This window comes from Mus caroli, chromosome 5 (genome assembly GCF_900094665.2).
Source record: "Mus caroli chromosome 5, CAROLI_EIJ_v1.1, whole genome shotgun sequence".
In the NCBI taxonomy this organism is placed as follows: Eukaryota; Metazoa; Chordata; class Mammalia; order Rodentia; family Muridae; genus Mus; species Mus caroli.
Window position 1 is genome coordinate 9,928,590 of NC_034574.1, and position 16,514 is coordinate 9,945,103.

At 38.2% G+C, this 16,514-nt stretch overlaps 1 protein-coding gene and 1 pseudogene across 2 annotated transcripts in view; both read left to right on the forward strand.

The window, feature by feature from the left end:
• Positions 1-16,514, forward strand: part of Pclo (piccolo presynaptic cytomatrix protein) — a 328,272-nt gene that overhangs the window by 94,268 nt on the left and 217,490 nt on the right. The window lies entirely within an intron of this gene.
• Positions 11,030-12,766, forward strand: LOC110294194 (annotated as a pseudogene). Its single transcript, XR_002377923.2, has one exon. The product of XR_002377923.2 is annotated as a D-3-phosphoglycerate dehydrogenase pseudogene (transcript).

Genomic DNA, 16,514 nt, shown 5'->3' on the forward strand with positions numbered 1-16,514 from the left:
GGATTGGGTGGGTAGGGAAGTGGGGGGGGGTATGGGGGACTTTTGGGATAGCATTGGAAATGTAATTGAGGAAAATAGGTAATAAAAAAATATTAAAAATTAAAAAAAAGAAATGTATTGTCTAGATGGGAACAATAATTGATAAACATATCTCATGTTAGAGTTCTAAGATTAGCAATTAGGAAGTGAAAGGCAATGCACCAGAAAAAGATAAAAATGCTTCTGGACATATAAGATACAGATACATATGTGCACATATAAATGGAAATATAAGATATAAATACTTATGTGCATATATAAAGTGGACATGGACTAGGCATTTCAACTAATGACAAAATCGGTAGATCTTGCTAGTGTGTAAATACATTTACTTGGAATATAATTTTAGGGTAACAGCACAGTATTTTTATGAATATACAAAAGATGAAATGCAGTAAACTCTAGATGAAAAACTAGGAATCATCTGTACAATTTGATAATTAATATTAATCCATAATAAACAGTTATTAGTTTTTGGCAACTAGTTTTGTATCTATAAAGTTTATTCAAAAATTCATTTATCCAAAGTTAAGCAAAGTTAGAGATTATCTAGACAGCTAAAGTGGTTGTTACATTCAATTTTCAAAGCCTCACAAAACTCTGTTGTAATATTTAGGGGCAACTGAATACTTCTGTGTTAGACAGATACTAATTAATAAATTTCACGTCTAATATTACCTAATACAGAATATTACACTAATATAACACTAAAAATTTTAACTTTAAACCTTCAAAAATGACAGAGACCATTGAAAAAGTCTCAGAATGAAAAATATTTCTGTTTCCTAATGAATGTAGATGCATAAGAGTTTATTTAGAATTGATTAGAAGTTAGTGAATCACAATTTAAATACTTGTTTATAGTAGACCAGAACCTTGGTGAAAATAAATTTCACCCATTGGAATTTAAGGCATTAAGTTTAAACAGTACAAAGCCAGAATTCAAACGTTAATATGCTATCAGTTCTCTATACCACTATGGGCAACGTATTGAGCATCTATGTGCCCACTGCATTCCAAGTAGTAATAAGGTCATCCTTCCCTGGAAGTAGGAGGATAGAGTTAAGTGCGTGTAAGCAGACATCTGCTATAGTATCTACAAGAAGGTGTGCTTACTTACGTTTGGGCAATTGAACATGCTGAATGCTTTTTAGTGCCAAAGCCAGATGTGTGTCCCCAGCATTGCCAATCCAAATAAGATATATCCCTGCCCCAGAAATTTCACAGCATGGAAGCCGTGATATTTTGGCTTATGTTCTAAGTCAGTCTATACACTGTTAGTGGGGACATAAATGGACACAGCCACTACTCTAGTCAATTTTTTTTGAAACTCTAGCAATAGAAATACTTTGTGACACAGACATATAACACCTTGGAGTACATACATGCCAAAGTTCACATCACAGACATATTTCTACTTTCCTGTTATTCATATAGTAACCACAAAAGCTACAAAAAGTAATGAATGTGTCACTCTATCAAGAGATGAACAGGTGAAGAAAATGTACGTTTCTTCAAAGGAACTTGATTTTGTTGGATAAAACCAGTACCCCCAGAGCTTCCAGGGACTAAACTACCAACCAAAGAGTATACATGGAGGGATCCATGGTTCCTGCTACATATGTAGCAGAGGGATAGCCTTCTTGGACATCAATGGGAGGAGAGGCCTTTGGTCCTGGGAAGGCTCAATGCCCCAGTGTAGGGGAATCCCAAGACAGGGAGGCTGGACTGGGTAGGTTGATGAGCAGAGTAGGTTGGGGGGATATGTGATAGAGGGTTTTTAGTGGGGAAACCAGGAAAGGGGTTAACATTTGAAATGTAAATAAAGAACACACATGGTATGCACTCACTGATTAGTGGATATTAGTTCAGAAGTTAGGAATACCCAAGAAACAATTCACAGACCTCTTGAAACTCAAAAAGAAGGAAGACCAGTGTGGCTACTTTGGTTCTTCTTAGAAAGGGGATCAAAACACCCATGGGAGGGGATTCAAAGTGTGGAGCAGAGACTGAAGGAAAGGTCATCGAGAGACTGTTCTACCTGGGGATCCACCCTATATACAGTTGCCAAACCCAGACACTATTGTGGATGCAAACAAGGGCTTGCTGATAGAAGCTTGATATAGCTGTCTCCTGAGAGGCTCTGCCAGTGCCTGACAAATACAGAAGTCACAGCCTTGTTGGACATCAATGGGAGGAGAGACCATTGGTCCTGGGAAGGCTCAATGCCCCCAGTGCAGGGGAATGCCAGGCCAGGGAAGTGGGAGTGGGTGGGTTAGTGAGCAGGGGTTGGTGGTGGTATAAGGGAGTTTTCAGAGGGAAAATGAGGAAAGGGAAAAATTTGAAATGTAAATAAAGAAAATATCTAATAAAAATAAAATAAGACAGAAAAATTAAAAGAGAGAGAGAGAATGACTGAATATGCAAGCAAATGACCCAGTGAATGTTATGGTGTTATATTTGATAAGTGAGACAAAAAGACAAATATCTCATGTTCTCTCTAATATGAAAGAGCTGTGTAGAGTTACTTTGAAGGCATGATAGTAGAAGCAGGAGGATTATTTGGGATGTTAAGGGGGCCAGTGAGAGGTGACGGGGCCGTGAGTAGTCCATTGGAGTTGAATGTGAACAAAGTGCATTATCTATCCATGGAAAAGAATCTCACAATAAAGCCCACTATTTTGTGTAGTTATTGTGTGCTAACAAAAATACTTGAATCATACAAAATTTATAATCTCTATTGGAAGTCAGGGAACTCATAAGATAGGTTTTGTTTTGATTTTTTTAAGTCTGTGAATGAGTAAATACCAGGCCAAATAAGAGGCCAGCATATTTTGAAAGATTTCCTATAGGAAATCATATAGTTATTCTGTTAAAACTAGCAGAAATAATTTGGCAGAAGGCAGAATTTTGGGAAGACTACTTGTATTTCCATGTAATAAGTAGAGTATATAGGAGCCTCAAGATAGGCTCTGCCTATTAAAATGGCAGTAGGTAAGGTTGTCTTTAGAAGTTCAAGTATAAAGTTAATACATAGTGGATCAAATATCATTTTTTTGTAAAATCCCTAATCTAGAGCAAAATTTTCTGAAAGATACAAATCTAAAATTGAATGTGAAAGTCATAGGGAGTGGGGAGGATGTCTATTCAAAGCGGTGAGGTGTGGGGAAAGGTTATTGTTAAGTCACAAAATTAGCAGGGATTGTCTATACGCCAGGCAGAGAGTGGTGCACAGACACTGCTCAGCCTCTGAGTCAAGGGTGCATCATGCACAAAGATAGGTACATCAAGTGACATCTTTCAAAGCACATCAAAGAGTCACACTATATGCTACTGTTATACTATAAGTATCCTACTTATAGAGAACATGTGCTATCATAGAAATGCTCTGGTAGGTTCCCAAAAAAAAGATAAAGTTTATGAAAATGAACATGACTAGTCTGCCTCCTTTTACTTGCATTTCTCAACATAACCGTAATTACAGTAATATTTATCATTCAGTGTTTTAACTGCACTAACTCTTAGTATTCCTGTGATGTGGTAATTGTTTCAATTTAGCAAAGAGAACTTGAGTCGCCTAACATGAATTTGACTGCTATTATATGGTCTATAAGGCACAGAGATGGGATTTTATCCAGGCAAACACTCTCCAAAATCCATGATCTTCTTTATGTTGTTTTTCATTGCTTCTCATGATACTGTAAGAGTATAAACTATTCAAAACAAATCTATGAATTTGGTGAGCATTGATCAGTATTTTTAAACCCTGTACCATCTTCAGACCTTGGTGAGACTAAATTTCTGGGCTTTTCTAAGCCACACAGTTTTAGCAATCAGAAGTCTTTCTCTACAAGATTTTTTTTTTACTTTGACATGTTTACTTCCTTGAAATAAAATTATCTCTCAGGATTCTTACATTTTCTTTCATTTCTCTACAGTGGAAATGAAACGTAACACTTTATATTGCTGGGGAAAGTCACCATTTGTATTAAATAAGCACACATTTTGGCAATAAAAATGTCAATGAGGTCTATAAACAAGATATTGCTTCCTGATGTAAACTTATGAATAAACAATATTCTATAACAAATTGTCATTAGAATATTTTATTATGAACGCCATGACAAAGAAAAAATAACATACCCATAACATCGCACTTTGAAGCAAATAAATGAGGTAGGCATTATCTCTTGGTTAGCTCAAAAGTAAAATATATCATGCTGTTACCATTAATGAAAAATTAGTTCCATTTTTAAAATTGATTTCTCTAACAAAACCAGATATTAGCAATGATCATATATCTAGTTTTCTATTGTAAAAGACATATGCCTTTTGCCTGGTCAAAAGCCAAAGATTGAATATATTGTTCTGGAAAGACTTTATCATTTTGAAATGTCCCACTCTCTTCTGTCTACTTCCTCAAGAAAGCAGAAATTCGGCAGTATCTAAGAACAACCTTGTTTTCATGAAAGTACTCAGCCTGGATAGAAAAGCAAACATTGAGAGGCAGGCAATGTTCTTCCCACTGGCTCACCACTGAGTTCATGTGAAAAGGACGTGGCACGAAGATGGACACCCACTATCAGAGGCCCAACAACAGATGGGTTGACTCAGAATATGTACTGATGCCAAAATATGGAAATGTCAAAATAAAATAAAACACATAGGTTGAGGAACATAAAAAAGTACGTGTGAAAATGAGAACGTGGTAATAAAATCAAAATGTATGGGGAAAGTATTAAAGTGTGCTTTCGGTTGTGTGTGAGGAAAATAGGTCATGTGTGAGAACTTTATTATAAAAAATAAAGGGATTTTCTTTTTTATTCCTTGATAGTTTTAGGTGAATTTTCACAGAGTAACTTTCTAAGGCTAGGAAATCATATGTCAATAAGCAATTACAGAGAAGTAGATCAACCTAGAATATATAGTTGCCTTTGTTTTAAACATTAGAGGCAGGTTGCGGTTTACATAATTGGTGTCATTAGGAAGCAAATCTGTTGAGGGGGCAGAAGTAATATGGCAAAGCTAGGTCTTTTATGGAGGGCCGTAAATGCCAGGCTCATGAACACATGTAGGAGTTATCCCCAAGAAGCCAGAAAACCACTGTGGTGTTCTGTTTAGTAAAATATAGACTATGGGATGGAGAAAGAAAATATCAAAAATGCTATTTTGTGTGTGGTTGAGGATAGATTGAGATAGAAAACTTGGAATCTGAGCACAGGCATAGCTAAATATTGAGTAGCTGGCAAATAAAATGCTCACTGCTGACGGCTCAAAGAGTTCAACAGTCAGGCCTTAGTTAATGACCAAAGCTATGTTAAGAATGATTACTACTCACAAAAAATATACTGGAAAAGAATGGCAAGCTTGTAGTGTTTTAGTTTTGAGAGCTTTAGCAGCATACAGTTGAATAGGACAAAGAAAAAAATGAAAAGCAGTGAAAACAAATGACACCTAGTTAAAACAAAACAAAACAAAACAAAACAAAAACGACAAAAACAAACTGTTTTCACTAGCTAAAACTGACTATTTACTATTGTAGAGCATACAGATTTGTTAGCATGACTTAATTGATGGCACAAAAGCTTGTGGCATAAAATGCAATGATTTTATGATACCTACATTTACTCACTGATTTTTGTTATTTCACAACATAAACCGGCATTGAACATAAATACAATTCAAGATCTAATTTTTTACAAGTAGAAGATGTCAGAAAACACAACATTGTTATAGTGTGGACCATTCAGAAACAACTCAAATGAATATTCAGTATAGGTAATTAAGACACTCATGGGATTCTTTAAAGTATTCTGTCCCATTTATCCACACATACTTTTATGGAAACCTTGTACACATGACCAAGCACATGAAAATCTGGGAAATGAGGACTTAGGAACTAAGCTGTGTATTTCCAATCAAAAGCTGATAACTAAAAAGGTGAAAAGTGTGAAGACAATGTGAGGCCCTAAGTAGATGAACAGAGAAGAGCCTCTTCTTTGAGGGTGGAGACTCTACGCTTTAGTTTCACCCCTGACTATGTCTGCTTCAGAAAACATAAAGTTTTGAATATGTTGTACATGGGAACCTTGGTTACAGAAGGTTCAGCTAGTTTCATTTGGCATACAATTCAGTAAATATGTAAAGGTGACATACATCAAAAAAAGGAATTAGTGATGCTGAGAATGTAGATGATGGTACTTGGTTATCTTTTGGTTTTAGAGCAAATCCTGAAATTCCAATAAGCAATCCTAGAGATTTTGTTTTCAAGAAGGCATTCTCACATTCAGTAGAAAGATAACATAATGATTAATTCCCAGATGGATTCTCCTTGGCCGTTCTCTCATTCAGTAATCATTTCTGCCCACTGGCATTGTAGCGGTCACCATTTATGTCAAGGCCACTTGCATAAGAAAAGGCTCAGCTCTTCTTTATGAGTCTCACAGTTGAAAAGGTAATAAATTATTCTGTAGAGGATGTACCTTTGATATAGGACACATTATACAGACTGAGAAGGTTATGTTTATGTATTTTCAGCCTGAACATAGTACAGTGTTTTAGAAAGCAGGAAGGATTTGGCATACCAATTTATATGGCCATAATGCCTTTGGGGTTTCACCCTTCTTAAGAGTGTTTGCCCAGCCAGTAATTGCTAATTGCTTCCACAAAGTCCCCTCATACTATCTGGCTGCAGAGATTTTTTTTCTTGGCCTAATAGCTTTATAGCTCTGTGTCCTTTCAAAGTTACTTCCTGATCTGGTGCAGATGACTTAAGGTTTCAGGAAACTACTGGTTAAACAAGAAGAATAAGGGGAAAAGTAACAATGTTTGATATCCATTACTCTGGAGCTCTTACATAGGCATAAATTAAGGAGAAAAAGGAAAATGCTTTGAGAAAAAGATGTAGAAATCTAAATGGTAAAGAAAGACTATGTGTTATTTATTGACAGAATAAACACAGATGTCAAATACCTGAAACTGTGATCAAAATAGAGCAGGTTGCTAGGCCACAGAAAGCCTTATTACCCTGTTACCAATAAGGGCCTGGCTTGAAAATGGGCTATAAAAGCCACCTTCTGTCATATCATTTTCTCAGTAGGTTTATCAGTGGTCACCCAGCTTATTACCTCATTCTCCAACTAAAGGATATGATGCTATATGTGTTAGTATATTTAGAATAGCAGTTGATGGCAATCTTTGATAGAGTCTTAACAGAATTCAATTATTACTAGGGCTTGTGTGTTAGACTATCTGATTTAATGAACATCAGAATGCGCAATATCCTGCTAGAAAAAAATTAATCTTGAGCTCCCATCAGGAACAGCACAGAGTGAAAGGAGCAGATGCTTTTCAGTCTCTTACATCCACGAGATGCAACTTCTGGCTTGTAGAATAAAGAACAAGGAAATTCTAAACTGGGTAGCAATTTAAAATTTAAAACCAGATAACAATTTATAAATTGTTCAACTTGTGCCAGGAAGATGGCTCATCAGGTAGGTATACCTGGTACAAAATCTGACGATCTTAGTTCAGTTTCCAGGGGCCACATGACAGAAGAAGAGATTCTTCTCCTAGATGCTGTCTTTGACCAACCTCCAAAAGCATGCTATGGCACATGCATACACATGTGTACATGTGCAATAAATAAAATTGAATTAAAAATGTATTCAACATATAATTTACTAGTATAGTTTCATAAACTCTCTGATGTTATAAACTTTATTTGTTTGATATTTTTCATTCAAATAGTATATTTTGATCATAATCTTTCTACTCTCTCAAATCATCTCCACTTCCTCCCCACCCAACTTCGTATATTTTTCTTTCTTAAAAACAAATGCAAATATCAAAGAAAAATAGCCACTGAAAAATGTTGGCCAACTATTCTTGAAAATAAGGCTTGCCTAGGAATTTGATGGATATGACCAGAGTCACTTCCTTGAAAAGAACTAATTTTTCTCCCACACATCTGCTATCATTTGCAAATAAGTCCTTGGCTAAGGATGGAATCCTGTGCCTACATCCCGTTAGCTGTGCTGGAATATTCTCTTGCTTCAGCTGCTGCAGGTCTGTCTGCTTGCTGTGACAGTCTTCGTGAGTTTATATGTGCATTCACCCTGTTTTGTCTGGAAACTACTGTTTCCTTACAATTGATCTCCACTAGTTCTTCAATCTTTCTCCTTCCTCTTTCACACTAATCTTTGTGCCTGGAGGGGAGGGATGTGATAAATCCATCTCCTTCGGAGATGAGCACCCTCACTCTCACCATGTTGTCCAGTTGTGGGTTTCTGTGTTAAATCTCTTCGGCTACAAGAAGAAGCCTCTTGATTGTAGAGTGATTTACTGAATTATGCTTATAGCAATGTATCATTAGGAGTCATATGAGTACATTATTCATTTAGCAAAAGAATAGCCGTAGGTTTACCCCAGATTCTTAGCACCATCAACAATATCAACTATGAGTTCCAGGCCATGGAATGACATTTGACTTTGAGTCTTCATTGTTTTTTTCAAAACTTTAAAAATGTAAGTCTTTCATACAATGTATTTTACTTATATTCATGTCCTCTCAGATCTACCCAGCTCTTCCCCAATGACCTGATTTTGTATACTAATTCTTTTATAATAATTGTTACTTTAGATTATAATATAATTATATAATTGCACCACTCTTTCCTTACTCCAAATTCTCCCATATGCCTGTTCTCTTTTAAATTCATGTCCTTTTTCTTCAGTCATTTCCCATTTAAAGTTAAAGCGTTACTTAATGCCATATTTAACAATATTAAATTGTTACTTTATGTCAAAATAGCATTTTACAGTTATCTAATTTCCTTTACTAGTATGTTAATCAATTAAGTGTGAGAGTTTTAAAACATTTTAAAATTGAAATATAAAAATGTACATTATGTAAAGCAATGTAAACAATCTAAACCATAGGTTACATTGTACCATTGTTACCACGGGCATTTCAATACATCTATGATTTTTTTTTTTTTTAGTGTGAAAATAAGAGTCTGTCTCCTAAAACATTTATGCTTTTGAGTGAAATGTTCAAAACCCCTTATAGCTTTATAAAAATGTTTAATTATTTTCATTATTTTATTTTTGAGATTATAATTGCAGTATTTCCCTCTTCCCTTTCCTCCCTTTAAATGCTTTAATATATCCATCCTTGCTTTTTTTCAGAAGTATTCCCCTTTACATTAATTGACACACGCACACACACACACTCCATAAAAACATAAGTACAACCTGTGCAGTCTGTGTATTATTACTTGTTTATATTTTGAAGCTGGACATTTGGTGTTAGATAACCAGTTGGTATGTTCTTCCTTAGGGCAAGTCATTTGTCTTGCTTTCCACATTCTTTAGTTACCTGTAGTTCTTTGAATACACTTGAGACCTTGTGGGCTTTTTCTGGTCCAAGAGAGCATGCTGATTACCATGCTTGTTCAACTTTTGTTTAGGCAATCATGTTGGTGAGATTTTATGTGTGCAATTTCTGACATCATTAGAACACACAGTATCACAGCAAGCCCCTATTCTTCTGGATCCTATAATTGTTCCACCTCTCCTCAGCAATGATCCCTGGGCCCTAGGTATGAGAGTTGTATTCATTGGGACCAGGCTCCACAACTGTATTTTGATTAGTTGTGGCTTTCTGTAATGGTTTCTGTCCATTGCAACAGACACTTCCTTGAAGATGGGTAAGAATTATACTTAGTGGTCTAGACCCCAAAGAAGGATGTCTTTATAAGCTTTTTGAAATGAACAGTGCACTATTGTACCTATTAAGAACTGACTGTGAAGTAACAACACTCAAAACATAGTTCACCTAACTAATAATATATATTGGCTCTTTATTCTTCTTTTCTCAAATTCTATGTGTTCAAGGTTTTTAGATTCTATACACGTGTAGTTGAGATAGTGTGCTATTGACCTTTCTGTACTTGGATTAATTCACTTACTTCAGCTCTGTAAGTGATGGGACATTGTTCTTTGTGTGATTGACTAGTATTCCATGGTGTAAATATGTTATAGTTCTTTAGCCATTCTCAGTATAGTTCTGCAGGGAACATGATATTGAATATCTTGATATACTGATTTAAATTTTTGGCAAATAAACCCAAACAATGTGTTTTCTGAATTATATGGCGGTTTCATTTTTAAGGAATGTTTCATACTGTTTTCCATAAAGACTGTGCAGACTAACTTTTTTTCTAACACTCTGTAAATGCCTCCCTTTTCTCTACCTCCTTGTCACACATAGACATTTTTTATAATTGCTATTTTTAGTAGGCTGAGGTGATAATGCTTGTTTGAATTCCATTTTTCTGATGATTGGGAATATTCTTCTTCACATACCTATTAAGTTTTCTCTGAAGATATGCCTGTTTGGATCAATTGTCAACCTAGAAATCATAGTATTTGAGTGGAAATTTTTGTTTGTTGCTTCATATTGAGTTCTTATGTACTAAATATTAACTCTGTACTGAGGGTGGTAAATGTCTTTCTTCAGTCAATTTGCCCATTTATCAATTATATTATTTGTTGTTTTTGTGGGGTTTTTTTTTTTTTTTGAGTACATGTATTCCAGATATCAGTTCTCTGTTGGAGCAGTAGCTTACAAGGATGGATTTTTATCCATCCTTAGTGTTTCTTTGCTTTGCTTTTCCTTTTCTGTGTGGTATTCACACTGGATGCATCCCAACTGATCATTTCTTGTTGTTATGTCTTGAGCTTGGGCTCTTCAGAAAGACAGTGCCTATACTATGTCATGCTCGTTGGCCTGTAAAACAGCTTGAGTCTCAGCTCATGCTTTGGATTTTTGTTTTTATGATGAGCACCTTTTCTGGTACCTCTTTGTCAGTTGTCTTAATCAGTTAGAATCTGATTTAAAGAGATCATGAGCCCAGTCACCGGAGCCAGCCCTGCCTGCAGTTTCCTGAATTAAGTGCTTCTGCCCACCCAGAGCAACTGATTCTAAGGCCTGACTCTAGCAATGGCCTTCGCAAATCTACGCAAAGTACTTATCAGTGACAGCCTGTACCCCTGCTGCCGGAAGATCCTGCAAGATGGAGGGCTGCAGGTGGTGGAGAAGCAGAACTTGAGCAAGGAGGAGCTGATAGCTGAACTCCAGGACTGTGAAGGCCTCATTGTCCGGTCAGCTACTAAAGTCACTGCTGATGTCATCAATGCAGCAGAGAAGCTCCAGGTGGTGGGCAGGGCTGGCACAGGCATGGACAATGTGGATCTGGAGGCTGCCACGAGGAAGGGCATCCTACTCATGAACACCCCCAACGGGAACAGCCTCGGTGCTGTGGAACTCGCCTGAGGGATGATCATGCGCCTGGCCAGGCAGATTCCCCAGGCGACAGCTTCGATGAAAGATGGCAAATGGGACCGGAAGAAGTTCATGGGGACAGAACTGAACAGGAAGACACTGGGAATTCTTGGCCTCGGCAGAATCGGAAGAGAGGTGGCCACCCGAATGCAGTCCTTTGGAATGAAGACTGTAGGCTATGACCCCATCATCTCTCCTGAAGTCGCGGCCTCCTTTGGTGTTCAGCAGCTGCCGCTGGAGATCTGGCCTCTCTGTGACTTCACAACTGTCCATACCCCACTCCTGCCCTCCACCACAGGCTTACTGAATGGCATCATCTTTGCTCAGTGCAAGAAAGGCGTGCGAGTGGTGAACTGTGCTCGAGGAGGCATTGTGGATGAAGGTGCCCTGCTGCGTGCCCTGCAGTCTGGTCAGTGTGCTGGCACTGGATGTGTTTACAGAAGAGCCACCACGGGACCGGACCTTAGTGGACCACGAGAATGTCATCAGCTGTCCCCACCTGGGTGCCAGCACCAAGGAAGCCCAGAGCTGCTGTGGGGAGGAAATCACAGTCCAGTTTGTGGACATGGTGAAGGGGAAATCTCTAACAGACGTCGTGAACGCCCAGGCCCTCACCAGTGCCTTCTCTACACATACCAAGCCTTGTATTGGTCTGGTAGAAGCATTGGGCACGCTGATGCACGCCTGGGCTGGCTCCCCTAAAGGGACCATCTAGGTGGTTACATAAGGAACATCTCTGAAGAATGCTGGGACCTTCCTGAGCTCTGCAGTCATTGTCGGCCTTCTGAGAGAAGCATCTAAGCAGGCAGACATGAACTTGGTGAACGCTAAGCTACTGGTGAAAGAAGCTGGCCTCAATGTCACCACCTCCCACAGCCCTGGGGGTCCAGGGGAGCAGGGCAGCGGGGAATGCCTCCTGACTGTGGCCCTGGCAGGTGCCCCCTACCAAGCTGTGGGCTTGGTCCAGGGTACCACACCAATGCTGCAGATGCTCAACGGAGCTGTCTTCAGACCAGAGGTGCCACTACGCAGGAGCCAACCCCTGCTCATATTCTGGGCTCAGCCCTCCAACCCTGCGATGCTGCCCACTATGATCGGCCTTCTGCAGAGGCGGGTGTACAGCTGCTGTCCTACCAAACCTCCATGGTGTCTGACGGAGAGCCCTGGCACGTCATGGGCCTGTCCTCCCTGCTGCCCAGCCTGGAAACATGGAAGCAGCATGTATTGGAGGCTTTCCAGTTCTGCTTCTGACCCTGGGGCTCAGCACTCTCAGCCCCACAGGCTCTTCTGAAGAAACCTGCTCACTGTGACCTATAGGGAGAGGGGATTGCAGAACCTGGGCATCTGCCTGAACTAATACCTAGTAAAGAATTCTTAACTCAAAAAAAAAAAAAATGAGATCATGAAACCTTTAACCTGGGAACTGGAATAATTGTTTCTGCTGAAAGCAGCCCAGGCTGGCTAGAAAGAACAGAAAGTTCTGTGTATTTTAAAATATTTCTTCCCCCACCCACCTTCTGATGTGTGGGAGCTGTGTGTTATGTTGGGCTGTGTTTTGATTCCCTTCAATATATACTGTAAAAAGCTAATAGAAGTCTTTGGATGCTTTAATCTCTGGTCTCCTGTGTCAATGATTTTGGAGTTGCCTCTTTAGAGGTTCCTAGGATCATATGTAGGCTGTGAATAAGCTTAGCAAGTCACATATACTATCCATAGCATTTTATCACCATATTTGAATATTTTTAAATATCATTTTAATATGTCAATTAAATAGTTTCATTATTTTTTCCAAAAAAAAAAAAAAGAGGGTTGCTGGTTTAAGTAATAGACCCAAATGAAACACTTTAACAAGTAAATGAACTTAGGGCCTGATATAAAAACTTCAAGGTCCTGCTTTATCTCTGACTCCACAGGTTATAAAAATAGACAGGTTAACTCAGTATGTATAAACTCACCACAGTAAAACATCCTATAATCAAAATGGTTCACTAATTTGTGTGTGGTCTGGCATTAATCCTCAGTACTCCAAAAAAAAAATGACAAATAGCAAAAACTATTGTTTATAAAGCCTGATATGGTGACCATGTGACATATGGTATCCCTGAAGACTGAGACAGGAGGATTATCATGACTTTGAGACTACCCTTGTCCACAGAGTAATAACCTGTCTCAATAAATAAATTAATAAATGAATAAATAATAAAATGTGTTTGGTATCAATAATTGCTCTTTCCCTTTGTATATGTTTCTGTAGTGTACACATATTCTTGTGCATTTTTCTATGTGGAGGATAGAGGCCAATATGAGATGTCTGCTTTATCTCTTGAGACAGGGTCTTAGACTGACTCTGAGTCCTATGGACTGGCTAGACTGACTTAGAGTGCCTGTGTCCACCTGTGCTACAACTGTAAAGTTGTAGATGTATATATAATCACAACTCTTTTTTTCATTAGGGGCTTGAGATCTGAACTAAGTCTTCATGACTGCACAGCCAGCACCTCACTGAATATCCTATCTCCTTAGCCACTCTTTCATTTTTAAAATATTCAGATACTAAATAATATAGAGTATGTTCGATTCTAAACCTACTAAAGAGGTAAAGGTATGTTTTCCTTTTTAATTGGTGTGACTTTCCCCTTGGTAGTAATATCAACTGTAATGTGCTGTGACTTTTATTTTATGACTATTCATTGCAGAGCTGATACTGAGCATACATCCAGAATACCAGATTGTGATTAGCCCTAGATATTTTCAATCATTTCCATATTTCCCAAACATGCCAGATATCAAGCCAAATGATACATATTTATTTGTGAAACAATTCTTGGTGCAGATTCTCAATTTATAAAACTAGAAGTGATATGAATATCATCATTTTTAAGACTGTATTAGAGTAAGGCATTGGCTTTTCCGATTTTACAATGCAACTAGAAGCTGCAGTTCTATATGATGTCTTCAAAATAATGGACAGATAGGACAATCTATTATTATAAGAAAATATACTTGACTCATTTTAACATTTGGCTCTTAGCTCATCAAATAATAACTGTTAACTTGACATTAATTGTAGGGAGCAGCAGGCACAGAGAGAGCAGCTATTTATCTTCTTTTTCCAGACACACAGTTATAGACGCAGAGAGAATTGGCTGGGCGCAGGGAGAAGCTTTTAAGATGGCATCTACATCTCAGTAGCTCCTCATAGAACAAAGGCTAGAGAGGTCAAGTTACAGTGTAGGACTGAGCTAGACGTTTACCAGTCACTCAGGACAAATAGAAACTTAAAGGAACTTCTTTTTCAGTAACAATAACCACTTTTATTATTTAAAGGAAACTGTATGAGGACTTTATTAAAAAAGAATCTTCCTCAAAATGTTCTCTATTTTAGACAAAAGATGTATGAACACCTGAGAATACAATGATGAGTTTCTCTTCAGCTAGTAATAGGATTAATTGCTGTTATTGTGTTATTAAATAAAACACAGTTTTCAAAATTGTGCAAGATAATCTATAAAGTAGCTTATAGTATTTGTCTTAGGATCTCCATAGCTGTGAAGAGACCCTATGACCACAGCAACTCTTATAAAAGACAACATATAATTGGGGCTGGCTTACAGGTTCTGAGTTTCAGTCACAATCATCGTGGGGGAAAGAATGGCAGCATCCAGTCACGCATAGTGCTAGAGGAACTGAGAATTCTACATCTCATTCCAAACAGGAGAAAACTGACTTTCAGGCAGCTAGGAGGAGGTTCTAAAAGTCCACCTGTTCAGTGGCATTCTTCCTCCCACAAGGCTACACCTACCCCCACAAAGTCATACCTCCTAATAGGCCTACTCCTTGAGACAAGCATATTCAAACCCTCATATAACCCAACAATGGGCATCTGTGAATGAGAAGTCAAAAAATCTAGTAGTTTCTCAATCCCTCGAGGCTACGTGCCTCAGCTGGCCTTTTGTATAAGCTGGAATACTGATGAATTATGTTCCAACAGATGTGCTGTCAACAAATGTACAAGCACAAAAAGAAGAGTGAGCCTTCCTTCTTGCATTGTACTTATGTAGGCCTCCAGCAGAAGATATGATCCAGATTAAAGGTGCATACCACCATGCCTTAATTTGGAACTTGCTCTGTCCCAGGCTGTCCTGCAACTCAGATCTGCTTGCTTCTGTCTTCTGGGATTAAAAGCCCATGCCTGGACCTAAGCTTTTCATGGCCACTATGCCTCAAAATCTGGATCAAAAGTATGTCATTGCATGTTAAGATCCAAGTCAGAATCCTGTGTCTTCCAGTCTCAAGATCTGGATCAGAGATGTGCCCTCTATTTTTTCATTGTACTTCATTCTAGATGTAGTCAAGTTGATAACTAGGAATAACTCATAGTATTTACTTGAATATATAGGAGACCTGCAGTGATTGTTCCATAGAATTGATTTAAAGCTGTTAGGAATAAGAACACTTCACATTTTCCTTGTCAGGGTCCAGCCCCAGCTTGTCTTCTTTCTTGTTTGTTTTTTCTTGAGGCAGCAGAGGGGAAAGAGCATTGGCAGGGTAAGACTTGGTCTTATGAGATATTTCGGGGGTGTTGTAAAATAATAAAATATTTACCTACTTTAAGTTTAAATCACTTTGTTTTAGTAGCTGACTTGTCTTCTGAGTTCCTCTGAGGTGAGAATCTGTTTAGCATCTCATCTTAAAACAGCACAAATTAAGTAAGTAGCCTTTGTTCTATCTCTACAGGAACTGAGCAACACCAACTTTCAGCCTGCTGGTTTAAGTTGCAGGAAGAAAAAGGGACACTTTAGAAAACCCTTTTAGGCTTTATTTCTAATTTCTAAAAAAAAAAAAGTTTCCTATGAAAGTTCTCTAGGAAAAAGGGGGGGAGGGGGAAAGGGCCTGTAATAAAAGGGGGATAAATGGTCTAAGCAAAAAGGGGGGGGTAAACAGTGCTAAAAAGTGCTAAAAAGGAGATAAGGAGACGTTTAAGACATTTAAGAAAAAGAGGAAATGGAGAATGTTAAGAAAGGGGGATAAGAAGCCGGGCGTGGTGGCGCACGCCTTTAATCCCAGCACTCGGGAGGCAGAGGCAGGCGGATTTCTGAGTTCGAGGCCAGCCTGGTCTACAAAGTGA